This window comes from Chiloscyllium plagiosum, unplaced genomic scaffold (assembly GCF_037043375.1).
Source record: "Chiloscyllium plagiosum isolate Xiang-an unplaced genomic scaffold, Cpla_swu_hap1 HiC_scaffold_17, whole genome shotgun sequence".
In the NCBI taxonomy this organism is placed as follows: Eukaryota; Metazoa; Chordata; class Chondrichthyes; order Orectolobiformes; family Hemiscylliidae; genus Chiloscyllium; species Chiloscyllium plagiosum.
In genome coordinates, this window is record NW_028270155.1 from 63,099,937 (window position 1) to 63,122,112 (window position 22,176).

A 22,176-nucleotide genomic window follows, 5' to 3' on the forward strand; every position below is an offset into this window, starting at 1 on the left:
ACTTAATCAACTTGCTCTTCAAATGGGGTTAATGCAGGGACTCCACAATTGGATCCATCTGCTCTACCCAAACATCAGTGGGACAGTTTAAATAATGGGTGGGAATCGGAAAGCTTTCCGATCAGAGATGGAGCCAGGCAGGACTGTCCTCTCTCCCGCCCTGTTTGTGTGCTGTATTGAACCATTTACTGAGTACAATAGGAAGGAGGCAGGTGTAGAAAAAGGGAAAATGCCAGGTACCGCAGGCACTGAGTTCAAATCATCCCTGCACATGGAAAACATCACTGCTTTCTGCACAGATCCACCGTCAGTGATCAGATTGATGAGAATCTGTGACCAGTTCAAACTGGCTTCAGGACACAAGATCAACTGCAGCAAGAATGGGCTCCTGTTCCTTTTCAGAACTGGGCCAATCAATCCTTTGCCCTTTGCCCTGTCCGAGCAGACTACCTGAAGGTGCTGGGAATGTGATTCAGAGGAGCCGAGGCGTGTGCTAGAACCTGGAAGGTGTGGGTCACTGTGATGTGACTGAAACTGGGATGGGGAAGTGACATTCCCTCTCCATTGGAGTTAAGGAGCTGGTCACCAGCTGGGAGATGCTTCTTCATTTCTCAATGTGCTGTCACTTTGGCCCATACTCCACTCCTGGACAGTGGAGGTCACTCAAAACATCTTCCACTTTGTCTGGAGTTCAACCACGGGCCATGTCTGTGGGGACACAGCCGTAGGGAATGTACCCAACACCCGCCTCAGCCCAATATAAAACACAGATCTGTGGATACTGGGAATCTGAAAGAAAACAGGCAAGTGCTGGAGAAACTCAGTAGATCTGGCAACATGTACAGAGAGAAAAACAGAGTTAATGTTTCCAGTCCAGTGATCCTTCTTCAGAATTGCTGAGTTTCTCCAGCACTTTGTGTTGTGTTTCTGATTTCCAGCACCCACCGTTCTTTGTTCCATATTACTGTGGTTTATCAGGTCAGGTTTCACTCTGAGATCTGATGTGTCCAGTATCACCATCAGCTGGGATTGGGACACAATTAAAGTTACCTGGGCCTTGGGCGTTCTGTATATCCAGAAGGTTCCCATTTGGTTTCACTGGAGTTGACCTTGTTCTGATCCCAGCTGGAGGAGAGAGGGTACTCCCTGTCAGATCCACCCTGTCCACCCAGAGCCTCACTGCCTCTGCATGTTGCTCTCACCGTGGTTCAGGTGAGGAACAGACCATCACCAGCTCCTTGTGGGATGTGCCTCAGTGGGAACAGATAAACTCATCGTCCGGGAATGACTTTATCAGCTAACAGCCTGAGGTGGAGCCAAATGTGGACAGGACTGACACCCCCTTCAAGGCCCCTCATTTCCTTACCCTGCCTGACTGTTCCCAGTCTATCTCCACTCCCTATCCCACCTCTGCCCTCCCCTGAATTCCTTGTGTATCCCTCCACCCCCTTGACCCCATTCCCCCAGCTCCCCTCACTGCCACAACCTGGCCATTCCCAATGCTCCATGCCAGCTGCCAGCTTTCTGTCCCTCTCCCTTGTGCCGTAACCAAGAGAAAGTGCTGCCCTCAGACCAAACTGCAGAAACCTGCCTCTGTACATCACCGGGAAACTAACGTGAACCGGGCTCACCAGATTCTCACACACTGCTGACTGGGGCTTCAAGGAGGGACTGGGTTTTTATGTTCATGAATATTCATGGGATCCAAATGTAAACCAAGTAGGAAGCCCCACAGTCTGGTGTAATACCTGACAAACTGTAAACACACGGCTTTATCTCGACACCACAACCTGTCATTGGGAAATACAACAATTCACACCCGGCCTAATTCAGCCACACTCCCAGCACATCTCCTCAGTTCATCAGAAAAGCCAGATTGGACGGATAACATTAACTCTGTTTCTCTCTCCACAGATACTGCCAGACCTGCTGAGTTTCTCCAGCACTTTCTCATTTCATTCCAATTCCTGCTCTTGCATGTTTCATGAGATCTCCCCAACATTTCTGCTCTTGCTGTAAACCAGGCAGTCAGTCTGGCCGACTGTCACTCGGGAGGCTGGACAGAATGATGGAAATGTCTCCCTCCAGGGAAGATCATGAGGAGCTCCACCTCCCCAGCCTTGTCAGGTCGACCTGGGCAGCCTACAGCCCAAAGGACTTAACATTGAGTTCCCCAATTTCCAATAATCTTCCCACCCATCCTCCCGAGCTCCCTTTCTAGACCCGCCCCCTCCCTTCCATTCCACCCACTGACCCTTCCTTCCAGCTCCCAACTGGACCGATCCCTCCCATCGACCAACCAGGTCGTACCCACTTCCCGTGTTCACCCATCACTGCCTCACCATTCTGCTGCTCTTCCAACCCTTCCCCTCCCCTTTCTTTATCTGCAGCTCCCCCCCGCACCCCCCACCCCTATCCCCAAATCCAGTCCTGATGAAGGGTTAGACCTGAAACATTGACTTCTCCACCTCCTGATGCTGCCGGGCTTGCTGTGTTCTTCCAGCCTCCTGTTTGTCGACTTGGTCAGGTCCTTCACCCCCTGCTGGGCTCCCTGCACCCTCTCCAATTCCCCATTAATATTGAGGCCCCTGTCCCAGCCGTTTACACTGAATAACATCCTGATTGTGGACATACTGCTGTCCACAGGTCTGGATCAATAATATCATCGAATCCCTACAATGTGGAAACAAGCCATTTACTAACCAGTCCACACGAACCCTCCAAAGAGGATCCCACCCAGACCCATTCCCCTACCCTATTACTGTACATTTTCCCCGACTACTGCACCTCACCTAGATACACGTGAACACTATGGGGAATTTAGCTTGGCCAATTCACCTAACCTGCACATCTTTGAGCTGTGGGAGGAAACTGGAGCACCCGGAGGAAACCCACGCAGACACGGGGAGAATGTGCAAGCCCCACACAGACAGTCGCCTGAAGCTGGAATCGAACCTGGGTCCCTGGCGCTGTGAGGCAGCTAGTCACTGAGCCACCGTGTCACCTTAATCTCCTGTAGTTCGATGTTTGGTGAATAAACAGATTTATTATCGCGGTATATAGAAGGAGATGGGGTGGGAAAACTCGGATATACTCAGATGATATCATGATGATTGTAAATGTAAGATCTTGTTCACTTGAAGCCCAGGAATTCAAGCCTGCCTTTAGCTGAAGTGAGGAGGAGCCATGTCAGAAATACTGGAGACACAGCAGGTTCCAGATAAAGAGAGAATAATCCCCAGATTCATCCACAAGGGGAATAACAAACAGAAACACTGACAGTCTGGAATCCATATCAATACAGATTCAGAGGGAGTGGGTTCCTTCCATTACCTGGACGGAGGGTTCGTTCTTCAACTGAGTGTCAACGGCCCTCGGGTTCCCGAATATAGGTGACGCAAATGGCAAATAAATCTGAACAGCAGTGACCTCCATCCGACCATCAGGGCCCACCTGCACAATGATAATAAGATTGTTTGTAATAGTTTCCAGTGTCTTTTACTGAACAAGCCAGTGACAATGTAACCTTGTTGTTTAATAATTCCATGGTGACAGGTTGAACGAGGCAGAGAGTGGGTTTTAAGGGAGTTGACGATCTGTCAATTCGACCTTCACTCTGAATGAGGGATATGATTTGGAGGAGCTGGTGTTGGACTGTGGTGGACAAAGTTAAAAATCCCACAACACCTAGTTACAGTCCAACAGGTTTATTTGGAAGCACTAACTTTCGGAGCGCTGCTCCTTCATCAGGTGGTTGTGTGTAGGATCATAAGACAGATCACAAAATGTTGCTCTTAATCTTGTGTCTTACAATCTTATACTCCACAACCACCTGATGAAGGAGCAGCGCCTCTGAACGTTAGAGCTTCCAAATAAACCTGTTGGACTATCCCAGCATTCCACAGTTCATCAATCTTTCAGGAAGTTTGAATGGGAATCAGACAGAAAATGCAGTTTATGGACTTGGAGCCTCCCTGTACCCTCTGGTTTTAAAGATGGGGCCCATCTTGGTGTTGGCACTAGGAGCGGGTGCTGTTCCCACACAAGGAAAAGGCCCAATGGTGATCAGACCCAGGGGTGAGGGACATGCTGAATGGGTAAGTGGGAGTGGGTAATGAGGTGCCAATCTCAGTGTCCCCTCACTGAAAGACAGGGCCTGGCACCATCCCCAAAGAACTTTTCATCCTGTGAGCAGAGCGATCTTGTTCATCAGGATCACTTGGTTGATTTCCAACTGCCCTCTGAAATGGCCGAGCAAGCCACTCAGTTGTGTCAATCGCAATAAAGTCTGAGTTGGACAGCAGTGGGTCAGGAACGCAGCTCACCACCACCTTCTCAAAGGGAATTACCAACGGGCAAGAAATGCTGACCTCGCCAGTGACACCGATGTACCAGGAATAAATTGAAGGAAATAGTTTAGTATGAAAACCTGGTCCATGTTTTCTGTTAACCTGGATCTAAAAAGACAAGTAAATGAGGGAGCTTTGAATATGATGCAAAAATCATTAACTTTTGTCATGAGTCTGGGAATAGCAGGGATTGATTTCCAGTCCATTCCCGCCGTGAGGTGGAACAGTAAAGAGAGTGAGGGGGCATTGAGCTCCTGTGTCACCACTGGGCACACAGAGATTCACAACAGGCAGGGCAGGGCTGGGAGGAGGGGATCTGAAGCCCTTACCCCCTGACTGTTTGTGTTTTCTCAGACAGGACTCCGTGCTCCAGAAGGACAGTCAGCTGCTGAGACCAGGGAGCTGTATTCCACTCGGAGAAGGAGGGTCCTTCAGAAGATGCAGCATCACATCATTCCCCAACACCCCCCCCCCCCCCACCCAACACAGACCCTCTCCGGGCAGTGGCTATCTGCTCACTGTCTGATACAATGTCACAAGCTGGTGAGTACATCCCTGCCTCTCCTGAGCAGCTGATGGAGGCTGTGATGACTGAAGCCACTGACAGACAGAGGTCTGGTAGAGGCCAGGCCCATGCTGAGCCCCAGGCTGATGAGGGGCCTCTGCAGTCAGTAACATTGAACCTGCTGCAGTCACAGCGAGAGGTGAGGGAGCTGCTAGAGGCTGACACCCCCATGGGTGGACAATGGAGGAGTCCATTCAGGCCATCGGTGCTATCCTGTCCCAGCCGTGGGTGTGTTGTGCTTCCTGTATCGATGGGTGTGTGCCCCTCATGGAGAGCCACATCCAGCAGGTCACTTGATGGATACACTCCCACAGAGTGACCAGGTGAGAGAGGAACAACATAGCTGGAGAGTCTCTCCCAGGGGCTCCTCCATCTCCCCAATACACAATGGGGCAGGTGTCCCTTGCAGTGGAGGATAAGAGGCTCCCTCTGTCTCGGGGCCTTCTGTCAGTGTGCTCCGAGTACACACAGAGCCTCCTCACTCCCTCTGCCAGTGACCCCAGCACCTCCAGTAGCCATGGGGACACAGTGAGCTCCTGTAGCTGTGAGGCAGTCCCACAGCATGTCAGGGTCCTTCAGGCCTCAGGCAGTGAATGAACAGCTCCCAAGGACATCAGGGAAGGCAGTGTTTGGTCATTACCTCAGCTGGGTCACTGTGTGTGGAGAGTCTGGGCCCTAGACCCCCTTACCCCCTCTACATCCTCCTGGTCAGATGAGGAGTGACAATTGATGATGTGGTCCTGATGAAAGGCCTCCCCCCTCTGCAGTGTGAGGTTGCACAGAGCACAGGGACAGTATGGGAGGCCCTTTCTGGGACATAGTGCAGACCAGCCAATGGGATCACATGTTTAAGAGGCCAAGGGCCTGCTCATGCATTGCTGGGTCACACTGTGACAGGCCGTGTCCCTTTCCCCTGCTATAATGGGAGGGTTGGACACGTGTCTGTGTCTGCAATGGCCACCCCTTGTCCCTGAGGATCCTTTCCGGAAGGTGCCCAGGAGGAGAGAACAGCTGGAGCATCGGGAGCAGGGAAAGTGTGTGGATCAGTGACTCCCAAACTTTAGACAAAAATCACTGTGTTCCCAGAGCTGTGAGAGTGTGGGTGGGAAGAGGGAACTGTGACAGCATTGGAGGGACAGGGGGGAGAGTTGTGAAAACTGAGGAGTGCAAAGGGAGCTGTGAGAGTCTAGTCTTGTCGGCTCACTCCCATTTCCCTTGATTTACTCTCTCGGATACAAATTTATTGCTCTCAATTGGGGAAAGTGCAGGGATTGGAACAAGGTCAGGCAGCAGGCCCTCAGAGAATATGCACTCCCTGATTGGGCTATTCACCTGGTTCAACCAATAGGAGAACATCACATGATCCAGGGTTCAAAGGTTGGCTGTTGCTCTGAAATGGAAGTAACACGGTTGAGCTAAAACCTGACAAAAGGTGATTTTGGAAAGACTGTGTTTCGGAGCAATGGCAAGGCTAAGTGTTCCTATGAGAACGGCAAGAAGGGGTAAGATAAAGGAACCTTGGATGAGGAGAGCGGAGGAGCTTCTCGTCAAAAGAAAGAAGGCAGCTTCCGTAAGGTGGAGGAAGCGAGGGTCAAGCTCAGCCCTAGAGGATTACAGGCAGGTGAGGAAGGAGCTCAAAAATGGTCTGAGGAGAGCCAGGAGAGGGCACGAAAAAGGCTTGGCAAGAAGGTTTAGGGAGAATCCAAAGGCATTTTACACGTATGTGAGGAATAAGAGAATGATCAAAGAAAGAGTAGGGCCGATCAGGGATAGCATTGGGAACTTGTGTACAGAGTCTGAGGAGGCAGGGGAAGCCCTAAATGAGTTTTTTGCTTCTGCCTTTACAAAAGAAAATGACCTTGTCGTGAATGAAACCATGGAGGAGGAGGTAAGCATGCTGGGACAGATAGAGATTGAGGAAGCTGATGTGCTGAAAAGTTTGATAAACATTAAGATTGAAAAGTCGCCAGGGCCAGACCAGATTTGTCCTCGGCTGCTTTGGGAAGCGAGAAATGTGATTGCTTCGCCACTTGGGAAGATCTTTGCATCCTCGCTCCCCACCAGAGTCGTACCAGAGGACTGGAGAGAGGTAAATGTAATTCCTCTCTTCAAGAAAGGAAATAGGGAAATACCCGCAAATTACAGACCAGTAAGTCTCACTTCTGTCGTCTGCAAGGTGTTAGAAAGGATTCTCAGGGATAGGATTTATGACCATCTGGAAGAGCATGGCTTGATTAAAGGCAGTCAGCATGGCTTTGTGAGGGGCAGGTCATGCCTCACAAATCTTATTGAGTTCTTTGAGGATGTTACTAGACAAGTTGATGAGGAGCGAGCGGTGGATGTTGTGTATATGGACTTCAGTAAGGCATTTGATAAGGTTCCCCATGGTAGGCTCGTTCAGAAGGTCAGGGGATACAGGGAAATTTAGTTGTCTGGATACAGAATTGGCTGGTTGACAGAAGACAGCGAGTGGTAGTGGAAGGAAAATATTCTGCCTGGAAGTCAGTGGTGAGTGGTGTTCCACAGGGCTCTGTTCTTGGGCCTCTACTGTTTGTAATTTTTATTAATGACTTGGATGAGGCGATTAAAGGATGGGTTAGCAAGTTTGCAGATGACACAAATGTTGGAGGTGTCGTTGACAGTATAGAGGACTGTTGTAGGCTGCAGCGTGACATTGACAGGATGCAGAGGTGGGCTGAGAGGTGGCAGATGGAGTTCAACCAGGATAAATACAAAGCAATGCATTTTGGAAGGTTGAACTTGAAAGTAGAATACAGGATTAAAGACAGGATTCTTGGCAGTGTGGAGGAACAGAGGGATCTTGGTGTGCAGGTATATAGATCCCTTAAAATTGCCACCCAGGTGGACAGGTTTGTTAAGAAAGCATATGGTGTTTTGGCTTTCATTAACAGGGGGATTGAGTTTAAGAGTCGTGGGATCTTGTTGCAGCTCTATAAAACTTTGGTTAGACCACACTAGGAATACTGTGTCCAGTTCTGGTCGCCCTATTATAGGAAAGATGTGGATGTTTTGGAGAGAGTTCAGAGGAGGTTTACCAGGATGCTGCCTGGAATGGAGGGCTTATCTTACGAAGAGAGGTTGTCTGAGCTCGGACTTTTTTTCGCTTGAAAAAAAGAAGGCAGAGAGGTGACCTAATTGAGTTGTACAAGATAATGAGAGGCATAGATAGAGTTGACAGCCAGAAACTTTTTCCCAGGGCAGAAATTATTAACACGAGGGGTCATAGTTTTAAGCTGTTGGGCGGAAAGTATAGAGGGGATGTCAGAGGCGGGTTCTTTACGCAGAGAGTTGTGAGAGCATGGAATGCGTTGCCAGCAGCAGTTGTGGAAACCAGGTCATTGGGGATATTTAAGAGACTGCTGGACATGCATATGGTCACAGAAATTTGAGAGTTCGTACATCAGGTTTACCTCACATGAGGATCAATGGTCGGCAATATTCCAACAGTGGCCTAACCAATGTCATGTGCAGCTGTAACATGACCTCCCAACTCCTGTACTCAATACTCTGACCAATAAAGGAAAGCATACCAAACGCCTTCTTCACTATCCTGTCTACCGGTGAGTCTACTTTCAAGAAGCTATGAACCTGCACTCCAAGGTCTCTTTGCTCGGCAACACTCCCTCGGACCTTACTATTAATTGTATAAGTCCTGCTAAAATGTGTTTTCCCAAAAGGCAGCGTCTCACATTTTATTCAAACTAAGATGTGACTTCAGCCCTGTTCTGCATGGTTGATTCTTAATACCTTCCGGATCACTAATCAGAGAGAGATCACTGCTCGACAGATGAACAAATTAACTGTTGACTCTACTTGCACATAGATCTTTTTAACTTTCATCCTTAGATTAGATTAGATTACATTACATTACAGTGTGGAAACAGGCCCTTCGGCCCAACAAGTCCACACTGACCCGCCGAAGCGCAACCCCCCCATAACCCTACATTTACCCCTTAACTAACATTATGGGCAATTTAGCATGGCCAATTCACTTTACCTGCACATCTTTGGACTGTGGGAGGAAACCGGAGCACCCGGAGGAAACCCACGCAGACACGGGGAGAACGTGCAACCTCCACACAGTCAGGCACCTGAGGCGGGAATTGAACCCGGGTCTCCGGCGCTGTGAGGCAACAGTGCTAACCACTGTGCCACCGTGCCGCCCACAGTTAGCTTTCGAATTGTTTTTCCACGCACACACACAGACACACACACACGCACACACACACACGCACGCACACACACACAGACACACACACACAGACACAAAGACACACACACACACAGACACACACGCGCACACACACAGACACGCGCGCACACACGCACACACACACACTCACAGACACACACGCACACACACAGAGACACCCACGCACACACACACAAACACACAGACACACACACACAGACCCACACAGACAGACACACACACATGCACACACACACAGAGACAGACACACACACACAAACACACGCACACACACACAGGCACACACACACAGACATACACACAGACACACACACACACACGCACACACTTAGACACACACACAGACACGCACACACAGATGCACACACATTCACGCACACACAGACACACACGCGCACACACACGCACACACAGACAGACACTAACACACACACACAGCAGCTGACAGGGCAGTGATCCAGTATCTGTGCTCACTGTCTCAGCCTCTGCTGAAGCACAGACAGAAGCCAAGAAACCCCTCAATGCTGCAGTGTGAGTTCAGACTGAGGTCGTGCTTGGTCCCATGCAGGCTCAGACCCGCTGTGAACATGTCTGTGGATCCCAGTGGGCAAAGGGGTTTGCAGGGTCTTGGGGCAGGCCAGCAGCTCGTCCTCCAACAGATCACTAGGGATCTGGGGATGCTGCCTGGGGGACTGGCAGAGGCACCATGGGGCATCAACCTGTTGCCCTCTCTCAGGGTAACAGCATTTGTGCTCTCACTGTGGCCACTCCACCAGTCCCCTTGCTGTTGTCCCTTACCCTGTCAGTCCAGACAGCTGCTGTCTGTTGTGAGATGGTGCAGCCTGAAGCCAGGCCCAGGGTTTCCCCAGGAAATCCTGCAAAAGCCACCTGCAGTCTCCCCCATTGGAAGTCAGCTGCCTTCCACTAACCATGCAGTAACCAACGGGGTAATGCTGCACAGGAACACCAGGACAGGCCCTCGGGCACTGCACAAGGATGGTCAGTTCCCATTTGTCCATGTCACTGGCTATGTTCCTGAATAAAGATTCTGTGATGCACATGTTTGTTGCTTGGCCCTGGGTGGTCCAAGTTGGGGAATTCAGTATTATATCAGGCAGGGAGGCTGCTGTGTAAAACCAGGATAGCAGCTCATCACCTGGTTCCAGATACACACAGGGCTCAGGGGGCACCTTCTCAAGAGGCTGTACCATGTGGGGTATACTGGAAACAGCTGGCACCACAGCACCCATCTCCAGGGGGCCACAGGGCTCATGTAGTTTCATCACAAGCAACACTACAAAGCTGGGACTTTCCCCCTTGGTCATTGTTCAGATTATCCAGTTAGAAACGATCTGATTCTATTGAACTGTTGCAGTTAAATGTTTGTGTGATCCTTACTCCGGGGGGTATTTAATACTCAAATATTATCAAGTCAGACAATGTCACATTTCCTTACTGCACCCTTATTAATTACTGCATTGTGAAAACACTTACCCATGAGAAAGTGGCTGTAACTGTAAATACTAAAACATCTACTTTGATCACAGCAGCCTTAGCATTTGGAAGTACAAAGGTTTCACTGTCCATTGGAAAATCCATATCCATCAGGACCTTACGTAGATCAGACTCCAGGCTGGAAAATGCACAGACAGTTAGCACTGGACTGGATAAGAAACAGGGATTCACACATTAGGGCAGATATTAACTTATTTATTACAGTTCAGTCTATGTCATGAACCAAAAACAGTAATTGCTGGTGAAACTCAGCAGGTCTGGTATCTGTGGGGAGAAAGAAGAATGAATGTTCCGAGTCCAGTGACTCTGCATCAGAACCCATCAGCCTTTATCATGATGTCATCACTATGTGTGCTGAGGGACCAATTATTTACATTTGTTTTAAATGTAAATATGTAAATCAGTTTGACACAACCATACCGTAAGTTGACCTTCAATAAAAAGCCCTGCTTTAATTTAAAATGAAATGGCTCACAGTTTGAATCAAATCCTTCCACAAAATGTTTCTATTTCCTCTGTACGTTTCTGTCCAAATTCACCACCATTTTCTGTCCTGGGTCATTTACAGATTTCCGAGGGACAATGGCAGGGATCCGTGTGAGAAAATGTTTAGAATGAGGGCAAACCTTTCCATGCAGTGAGTTTGATGAAGATTAGAGAGTGATGCTGCTCTGATCCCTTCCTGCCATGCTCAGTCTGATAATAAACATACTGTAATAATTGCGAAGGTGTCTGATCTGAGTCTCTGTTAATCCCCAAAGAAACCACATCACCACCAGATCAAACATAGCAGCTTCAATGGGGGCATCAGTCTCTTCTCAGTTCCTTCTCAGATAAATCTGAAGAACCATGAGGTAAGATTAAACTGGGAGACAAGAGCATTGTCAGACTTCCTGAAGGCAGTGGCTCAATGGCTTACCCAGCGTGAGGTGCAGTTACTGAACACTGTAGTGACCGATACAAGGTCAGTCAGGTAGATCTCAGAGAATATGGGTTCCCTGATTGGGGCTGTTAACCTGGTCCAATCAGGGAGCCCTGGCTGACAGATACAACAGGAGTGTCAGGGGTTCTGCTCCCTCCAGGAGCCAGCTCTAAGCTAGCTGGGTCAGTGTTATTGACTACGTTGGTGTAAATAAAGGGTGACTTGGTGATGGGACACCAGCTTTCAGTGAGTTATTTTTGTAATGATGAGAAAAAAGCATGTTCCTGAAGAGATTCACTTGCAACAGGTGTCTTTGAGTTGGGGTCAGCATTTCCGGTATCGTGCTGCTATTTGGGAAGCATGACTCATTCAATCCTGCCGTCAAAGGCTGGGTCCAGAATGTGGAAAAATGCAGTATTTTTTCCGGCAAATGACATTAGAGCAGATAACAAGCAATGAGTAATTTTCCTGACACCGCGTGGGCTCACAACCTTTTTGGTTATTAGGAGCCTGAGTTTCCTTGTAGCACCAGACACTAAAACATTTCAAGAGCTGATGGATTTAGTGAAGGTTTGTTACAGACCCAAGCCTGCTCTCATTCTGAGACACCATCGGTATTACTCGACAGTGTGAGAACCTTTCAGGGAAATCCGTATCAGGGCCTGGATGAGGTTAAGACAACTGACAGACGAATATGATTTTGGTTTAACCCTCAGTGAGATGCTGAGACACCGTTTGGTGTGTGGGCTTTATGAGGTGACCATGCAAAAGCACTGACTGGCTGAAGCCCAACAGGACTTCAAACAGGCACTACAACTGGCTTTGTGGTTGGAAAATGCAGCAAGTGGAGCTGGAGTTACAGGGTATGTTGGTGGAAGTGGACAGCCTCACCAGGCCGACTGAGCTTGGGAACACCACATGAGGGAAGGCCATTGCACAGCCTCACTCAGGACATATCCTGAACAGAGGGACCCTTGGACAGCCCACAGCAAAACCCCAAAACAAAGCCAAGCCTCGGACAACCAGTTAACGTTTTCTTCTTGATCCGGCCTGGCAGACCATTGTAGTCACAGCCAGTATGTGGACCCGAGACGGCAAAGGGGTCCCACTTGGTCTGAATTGAATAAGAACCCACAGGCCGTTATCCAGGAGAGTGCACACACTGGAAAGTTCACCGACAGCTGGTTAGGAACAGTTAAAATGCTCCATCATCTCCAAATCAGAACCAATCAAAATAAAGGCCTGGTTAAATGGTCACCCAGTTCCAATGGAGGTCCATACCAGCGCGGCTGTATCAGTGATTGTGGAACCAGTCTTTACCAAAATTCCCTCTGGACTCTAACCCTTAAGTCTGTGTAAGACCTCGGCCAGGCTGAGAGCCTAGACTGGGGAGCCTTTCCAGGTTAAGGGTACAACTTCAGTTCCGGTCTTTTCTGAGAAGGAGCTGGGTCAGTTCCCACTGACTGTAGTAAAAGGCCCAGGCCCAAGCTTGATAGGACAGAACTGGTTGAGATTCATTGAAAAAAGATCCCGAGGCTCCTTCATCTGTACCGGAGCATAAGCCTTTCCTTGGGTTGGTGGATTATTCCAGAACCTTCATCCACAACCTGGCCTCCATTCTGGCATCCTTCCATCTTCTATTGAAAAAGGGTCAGCCTTGAGAATGGCCTTGGAACTCAGATGTAGCCTTTAGGGAAGTAGAGAAGCAGCTGTCATTGTCTCAGGTATTTGCTCACTGCAATCCCAAGCGAGATATGGTGCTGATGTGTGATACGTCCCTGTGGGGTATCAGGGTAGGGTTGGCTCACTGGAGGGCCAATGGAGAGGAACGCCCGATAGTGCATGCTTCCTGGATTTTGGCTGATGCTGAACGAAGATACGCCCAGATAGAGAAGGAAGGTTTTGCGGTCACCTTTGATGTGAGAAAGTTCCACCTGTGCCTTTCCGTGTGTACATTTGTAATAGGAACAGACCACAATCCCCTGCTAGGGCAACTTAACGAGGACTGGGCCATGCCACCCAGAGCTTCAGGATGAATACAGTGGTGGGCCCTTATTCTGAGGCAGACAGTGACAAGTTGGACCCCTGTCCGGGAGGCCAAGTGGGAAATGCAGATGCCTTGAGGCGCCTCCCACTGGCCAGTGGTTCCACCACAAGAAGAGTCTGTTCTGGTTTTAAACTTTCTGGACACCCTTCTGGTCACCACTGAAAATATCAGATTGTCGCCACAAAAACATCCCGTCCTGGCAAAACAAAAACAGCTGGTGGTGAGAGAGGAAAGAAACCATCACCAGAATTGAAACCTTTCTGGACTCAGTGAGACCAGATCACCATAAAGGGTGGCATATTGTTATGGAGAGCAAGAGTGATTGTCCTGAGGAAAGGTCATTGACAGATACTGGCTGAACTCCACCGGGGTCATCCAGGGGATTCCAAAATGAAGATGTTAGTGAGAAGTAACATCTGGGAGCCAGGATTGGATGATGACATAGCTGCATTGGTGGGGCAGTGCCCAGAGTGCTAATGAGGATACAAATTACCACCAGCAGCTCCCCAACATTTGTGGGAATGACTGGGTAAACCCTGAACTCAGTCACATGTCTACAACGCCAGTCCTTTCACACACTCCGTGTTTTCAGTCATTGTGGATGCTCATTTAAAGTGGTTGGATCTGCACAGAATCCATTTGTTCAACACGGGGAAAACGATTGGAAAGGTGCAAGCATCTTCTACAATGCATGGACTCGAGGGAATGTTGGTCACAGACAACGGGCCATTATTTCCCCAAGCTGAGTGGCATTAGGCAGGAAGGGACAGCCTCATACCATCCACTGATGATGTTACCCAGTACGGTGATGAAACGTCTGAAAACGAATCCCAATATTCTGCTTGTAGGACCTCATTCCTTTTTTTAAGCCATGAATTTGATACCTGTGCAGTCTACAACCATTGGCTGTTCACCCTTCCACTCCAAACTGTTCCTCCTCTCCATTACAGCAGAGCCAACCACGGTGCAACAGATTTTAGAATCACTACATTCCTCTGAGAGGCCATTACCCCCAGCAGGATCCATTGTGGGTCTATGTGTTTTACAGGGGCACAGCCACAGGGGATTCCTGCACTTGCTGCATCGTTCTGTGACTCTGCCTGGTGATTATCCGTTCACTTTCTCACTTTGAAGATTGAGACTGCGGTGTGACCATCTCCCTGTACGTGTTATCCTCGATACCCTCAGCCTCCCAGATGCTCCACAGTGTCCCCAGTCTCTGCTCCAGCTCTGAAACCCAGGCTCCCTTCCTGTAGCTGCAGCTGGAGCCACTTCCTGCACATGTTCTGGTCCCACTTTCCCCACAGAGCAGGAGGGGCACACCACGGCATTGAGATCTACTCCCATGACTTTCTGCTCAATTAGACCCTCAGATTGTCTGTAAAATCAATAACATTGATTTTTTCCAGGTTCTTCTTCTCTGGGCCACAGCACTTGCAAACTATAAACCCAAAATAAAGACGTTAAGTGATAAAAATAAATTAAACGCTCACCCAACCGTACTCAGTAAATCTTCTTGCCCCACATGACTATATGATTCTTCCCAGAGTGCCTCACTATGATGCTGACTGTGGGACACCCTTCCCAGACTGCTTCACAGTGATGCTGACTGTGAGACACCCTTCCCAGACTCCTTCACCATGATGCTGACTGTGGGATATCCTTCCCAGACTGCTTCATCGTGATGCTGACTGTGGGACACCCTTCCCAGACTGCTTCACTGGGATGCTGACTGTGGGACATCCTTCCCAGACTGCTTCACTGGGATGTTGATGATGGGAGACTCATACCTGACTATTTCAGTTGAGTGTCCTTGTGAGTGACTTGCAGACTTTACCCGAGATGAATGATGATCTTCCCTTTGCTTCATGCTCCCTTTCCTGTTGCTGTCCTTGCATCTTCAGTGACCTGTCAGCCTCCACCATTTCTATCCTTCCCCTTTATATAACCATCAATGTTCCCACTTTACCCTCGGAGCCCATGGTTCTGTGAATTGCGATGCCCTCGTTGGCCTTACACCTCCTCCATGTTGTGGCCAAAGTGGCAGCACCTTGTGAGGACCATCCCTCCCTTAGCATTCAGTCCCATCCCATGCTCCAGGAAATCCCAGCCTTCCATCTTGAATTCCCTCCTTTCACTCCCACCATTCCCTCATCAACCCAATCCAATGAACCTGATCCTCAGACCTGAGTTTCCTGCTTTCCCCAGGACTCCATGGAAAGGACCCTGAAAAGCCCCTGACCATTAATACCCAAACCTCCAGCTCGGACCATGTCCAAGTCCCCAGAGTAACTTGGGCAGGCCAGCCTCAAATGAGAGACAGCCCAAAGACCGGTGTCCCCACAGCACCCCAGCTGATGTACCTGTGATCTCCAACCTGCTTGAACGTTAACTCAGGGCTGTTCCTGGCCAGGTCCCTGGACTGCAGGGATCCCCACATTCTGGAAGACTGTGGCCAAGCCCCTGGACTGGGATTAGATGAGTTCCTTGACACATAGTCCCCTTCACTCCACTAAGGACTGGTCCCTTTGACCTTTAGACAGAGCCATTTGCTTGAAGCCCATGCAATGTGTTGCCACATAAGCTGCTGCCACAAGCTCTCGGTGTGACATTGACAGAGCCCAGTGCTGTACAACAACAACATGTCCAGCCCCTTGACTGCTCAGTGCTCCCAACCATGGCACGCTGCCTGCCTCTCCCTCTGCTGCTAAAAAGCAATGCAGGTCACAGAGCCTCCAAGTCAGTGCAAAATGTGTCAGTTTGAATGAAATGGCAGAATACAGTGTTCAGGCTCATTTTTACTGGGTCTATGAACTTGAATTAAAACATTTGAACTTCGCACACATCACAATGCATTTTAACATTTCACATTCTTCGAGGGATTTTAATGACAAGCAAAACATTGAAGGTGAAAAATAGCAGCTTTGCATTACACAGGAGATTTTATTCACTTATCAGAAACCGTCAAACTAGACGAACGCTCCTCACAGACACGTTACTGAAGCAGGAAGGAACTGAAACCTGGCAGTGAATCTGTTTAATCCTTGGATAAAATACGTTCAAAATGTGTCCCTTCACCACATCAACTTTTAAACATTGTTTTGAACTTCAAGTTGTTCACACTTACCCGACTGAAATGTTCCCATCACATTGCCCCAGGATCCTGTTGGTCAGTAACATTGCATAGCGAGCATCATTTAGTTTCAATTGTCCTTTCCTTGTGAGGTCAGTCAATTTGTTTTTCTGATTTATGCAATCAGCCAATGCTGATTCTAATAGGAAAGGGACAGTGAGAAAGAAGAGGGAAACTCAACATCTCAATATCAGGAAAATATTTCAAACATTGAAATGTAATGTACATGCGCTTGCAAATTGCAGCTTGATGTTAAAAAGGCTTTCTGTACACACATCTCCATCTTTGTGTCGAATTCTAACCTGAACAGTACAATTAAAATTGTGAAACACTGACAGGAAATGCTGGAACTACCCAGCAGGCCTGCAGTATCTGGGGAGAGGGAAACTGCATGTACGTGGCAACTCAATGATGTCCAGCCAGATCTTTCTCCCGAGTGAAACGTACCGAATCAGAAACAGGAACAATCCAAGGAAAGGAGAAAGGAAGCTTGGGATTGGGAAAGTAAATCACTTGTGGTCCTGATAGAGCATCGGGAACATTAAACTCTTAATGTGGATCCTGATAAATTGCTGAAAAGTTCATATCTGCTGTGATTATTATTAATCATCTAATTCACCAAAAACCTTTCAGTTTTATCAGATTACAATTGAATCTGGTTAGAACAGACATTGCCAAATCTAGCTGGACAGGAACTAATATTCCTGTAACACTGGGAGTAGTTTACCTGTGAGAAATATACTCTAAAGCTTAAAGAAATGCATATTCCATAATCTGGGTTTAAAGCCATCGATCCTTTTCATTAAGCAGGCCATGAAATTAATTGTGTTGTGATGTACAATTAACATTATTGACAGAATCAAGGTGTTGTTTTTAGTGTTGATCTGGTGCTCCATAATATAGCCCAGGCCTCCCATCTCCCCCTCCCCATTGACTGGGGACATCTCTGAAGACAGGGAGCAGCACACACCCCCCACTCACACTTTCCTCCTCCTGTGGTTGTAGGAGAAACAGAGAAAGCCTGGCCCTATGTTTCTATTTTATTCTTTATCTGTGATAAATAGAGTCATAGAGTCACATTTCTGTGATTCACAATGTGTCAGTTATTATTCTACTCACCACATGCTCCTTCAGACCCAGTAAATTCCAAATAAGAAGCATTTTCCATGTGAACTGGACTGAAGTCTGACTGATTTATGTAAATAATGTCTCTCAGCAATGGTGAACTCTTGTGTGAACTGCTATTGGTGAGAGTGAAATGTTGACAACATTTCCCTCCAGTGGACATGGCAGTTGGATACAACTTTCCAATATCACCACGGGTTATGTAGAGTTGGCCAACGGATCCTTTCCAGGTGATGCAGATTTCTGATGAAGCTGCAGGTGTAGGTGCTGCAGGATCTTGTGTCCAGGAAGATGAACCATTCCCAATGAGATGAGCTTCTATTTCTAAGCCTGTCTGGGCCAATGTAGTGATGAGATTTATTAATGTGACTGTTCAGGTATCCACAAACTGTAAACTCAGCACCAACTATTGCTGCAAATACAATCACAAGGTAAGCATTAATCAACACCTGAGAAATTTTCTCAGAAGCTTATTAAATCAATAATGTGACTTTGCTGGAAAATTGAGGGGAATTCCACACCAATTGCATAATCAGGAATTGATAATCAGCAACAACAACAACTTTTTTTTGCATAGCACCTTTAGAGGAATAAAATGGTCCAAGGCCCTTCACAAGAGGGTTCTCAAACAAAACGTTGATGCCGTTGTAAGGTCTCAATAGTATTTGTAAAACACAGGCTAAAATATGAAAACATTTTGCTGGTAAGAATTATATAAGGATGGAGTCAAGAACTGGGTGAAGAATAGACAGTGTCTGTGTCATAAATAATGTTGTACTATGTTTTATAAAGCTGGGAGTTGGCTGTAACTCAGGAGAGGTGATTTTACATTTTATGATGATCAGACTCGCTGTCCTTGTATACACATGAAAATATACAACTGTTTGACCTGTATCCTCAATCCTCCATCAACTTATCAAGTTGTGTGATAAAATAAAGCCACAGTCAAAGACTTTGATCTTGCCAACACTGAGATGGAGGAAGTTATAGCTCTTCCAAAACAGAACCCTGGAAAAGGGATCAGGAAATGTAAAGGCAATAGATATTACCGAACAGCAAAGTGACAGTGTGAGTTTAATCTGTAACTTTGATGAAATGAGCTTGCCTGAGATTTTGCACTGAAAGGGGATCGCATGTTCAGAGAGTTCACAATATTCCCTCCTCCTGCCGTGTCTGTTCCCTTCCTCAGCCTGAGCCTGTCAGCAAGGAAGAAGGTCAGGAACAGAATCTCATGTCACATCCTGCTCACTGAGGAGGCCTTTCACCAAACTGAATGACTTTGCTGCTGGAGAGCTTATTGGACTTTGACTGGAGGAAGGTTCAGGATTCAGGAGGATAAATGTATTTTTCCAATTTTTTATTCAGATTTTGAACTTGTTATAACTAGGTGTGTGAAGGGAACCAGCTCCCTGTTTTCTCACTCCTATTAGTCAGCTGCAAAAACATTTTATTTGTTTTGTTCAGCTTACAGTGATGATCTTTCGACTTCAACCAAGTTCACTACACAATGCAAGAGCCCATTTTCAAGCCTTTCTTGAATGAAAAGAGGACTTTTATGACTCACTTGATTCAAGAACCAATGATTAAAATGAACAGACGCACACAGACACAGAGGTAGGAAGTTCAAAATAGACAGTGGTAGAGGCAGTGAGAATAATGTTTATGTGGCCTTTAGACACTTTGGGGTGTTACTTCTTAAACTGAAATCAGAGTTTAGTGACTTTTATCCTCAACAGTTCAGAGTCTGTAGATCTTTGAATTCTTGGTGAACAGTTGTTTCTCGAATTTACTTTTTCACTGGGTGCTGTTTCTGAGATAATGTTAGAAACAGAAAGGGGAAGAGAAAATTCCAGCTCTTGCTACACAAATTCACTTTTCATTCTCTCAGTCCTGATGCTGAAAAGCAGCTGTTGAAATACAGTTCAGTGTGTATTCCAGAGTCGCGATACTTTGTTTTTTCAAGTTGTCTGATTGATTGGTAACTCTTGCATCTCCCAAAATATTAAAGCAACACACATAACTGTACTAAGTCGGGGGTGAAAATTTCTTAATGGTTACTTATTACATTTCTTCAAATAAAATGGTAATATTACCGTAGATAGATTATTTCATACAAATGGGTCTCATGAATCTTGCTCAACCTTTGGGCAGGTGACCCCTGCAGCCATTTTAGATCCAAATTTTTCCTTTCTGGCAACCATGTTACTCTCTGAAAGGTCTCAGGTACAACAGCCTGATGTTAGAGGTTAAAGTGTGATCACCCATCTTTGTCATTATCATTATGTAAAAGGGATGGCAGGAGGGAGGCTGGGGCCGATCAGGGGTAGTAAGGGAACTTGCGCCTGGAATCGGAGGAAATAGGGGAGGTCCTTAATGAATACTTTCCCTCAGGATTACCTACTGCGAGGGACCTTGACATTCATGAGGACAGTGTGAAACAGACTGATATGTTCAAACAGTTTGATTTTGGGAAGGAGGATGTTCTGAAATTTTGAAAAACATAAAGATAGATAAACCCCCTGAGCCTCCTTACAGCAAGTAAGGAGGCATGGGATACAGGGAAACTGTCTGTCTGAATACAGAATTGGCTGGCCCATAGAAGACAGAGAGTGATGGTTGATGGTAAGTATTTGCCTGCAGCTTGGTGAACAGTGGTCTTCTGCTGGGAACAAGTCTGGGACCTCTGTTCTTTGTGATGTTTATAAATGAGTAGGATGAAGAAGTGGAAAGATGGATTAGTAAGTTTGTTGATGACACAAAGATTGGTGGAGTTGTGGATAGTGCAGAGGGCTGTTGTGGGTTGCAACAGGACATTGACAGGATGCAGAACTGGGCTGATAAGTGGCAGATGGCGTTTGACCTGGAAAAGTGTGAAGCTGTTCTCATTGGAAAGTTGAATTTGAATGCTGAATACAGGATTCAAGGCATGATTCTTGGCAGTGTGGAGGAACAGAGTGATATTGGGTTCCATGTCCATAGATCCCTCAAAGTTGCCACCCAGGTTGACAGGGTTGTTAAGAAGGTGTATGGAGTGTTAGCTTTCATGAGCAGGGGGATTGAGTTTTCGAGCTGCGAGGTTATGCTGCAGCTCTACAGAGCCCTGAAATGTTGTGTTCAGTTCTAGTTGCCTCATTATTGGAAAGCTTTCAAGAAGGTGCAGAGGAGATTTACCAGGACATTACCTGGACTGGAGGGCATGACATCTGAAGAAAGGAGCTAGGGTTTTTCTCATTGGAGTGAAGAAGGATGAGAGGTGACTTGATAGAGGTGTATAAGATGTTCAGAGGCATAGAAAGAGTGGATTGCCAGAGAGTTTTTCCCATGGCAGAATGTCTATCATGAAGGGGCATAATTTTAAGGTAATTGGTGGAAGATTTAGGGGAGATATCAGATGTAGGTTCTTTACTCACAGAGTGGGGGGGGGAGGGGTGACGGTATGTGGAATGCACTGCCAGCAGTGGTAGTAGAGTCAGATACATTTGGGACATTTAAGTGAATCTTGGATAGACACATGGAAGATCATACAAGGAAGGGTGAATCGGTTAGTCTGATCTTAGAGGAGGATAAAAGACTGGCACAACATCGAGGGCTGAATGGCCTGTACTGTGCTGGACTATTCTATGTTCTGTCAGCAGCATTTGTGTGATAACTTTATCTCTACAATTGTCTTAATTTGTGACTTTACCTTCGACGAACTCTGTTTGTATCGTGTTAATTTTCTGTCTCTCTTTTCAACAGTCAATGATGGGAAATGTACAGAAATCACATTAACAGTGGGACCAATGTTCACACTGAGATACATAATCCATCCCATTGGATCACCAGCCTCATACAGCATTGGAAATAAACTGGGGAATTTAAAAGAAGTGAAACAAAGGAAGTGCTGAGAAATGAATTACCTTTCCCAATGTGAAAGCTGAAGAAACATAACAGAAGGCAGTAACAGTTGATCAGTCTGTGAAAGGAGCTGGTTTTGAGAGGCATCTTCCACTGGGTTCCTCCTCTGGAAAATCAACATTGTGAATATGAGAGCACAGGGTGAGGATCACACAAATGATGGTTACATCCAAAACATGCAAAATTACATGGAGTTAAATGATGATCTGTCATTGTCCCAACACCCAGTGACACCAATTGACAGGATGTAGCTCCCATTTGAAATCAGCGTGATCGGTGAATTTTGGGGGAAATTATTGAGATTTTGTTGGAGAGAAAACCTCAAATGGAGTTGTCAGGCTGCTGGGACTCAGCTGTGAGTGACCAAGTGAAACAGGGACTGATAGAGG

General features: G+C 47.1%; 1 pseudogene; it reads right to left on the reverse strand.

The window, feature by feature from the left end:
• LOC148147381 (uncharacterized) overlaps positions 1-21,874 on the reverse strand; it is a 76,962-nt pseudogene extending 55,088 nt beyond the window's left edge.
• Between the last annotated feature and the right edge of the window lie 302 nt (positions 21,875-22,176).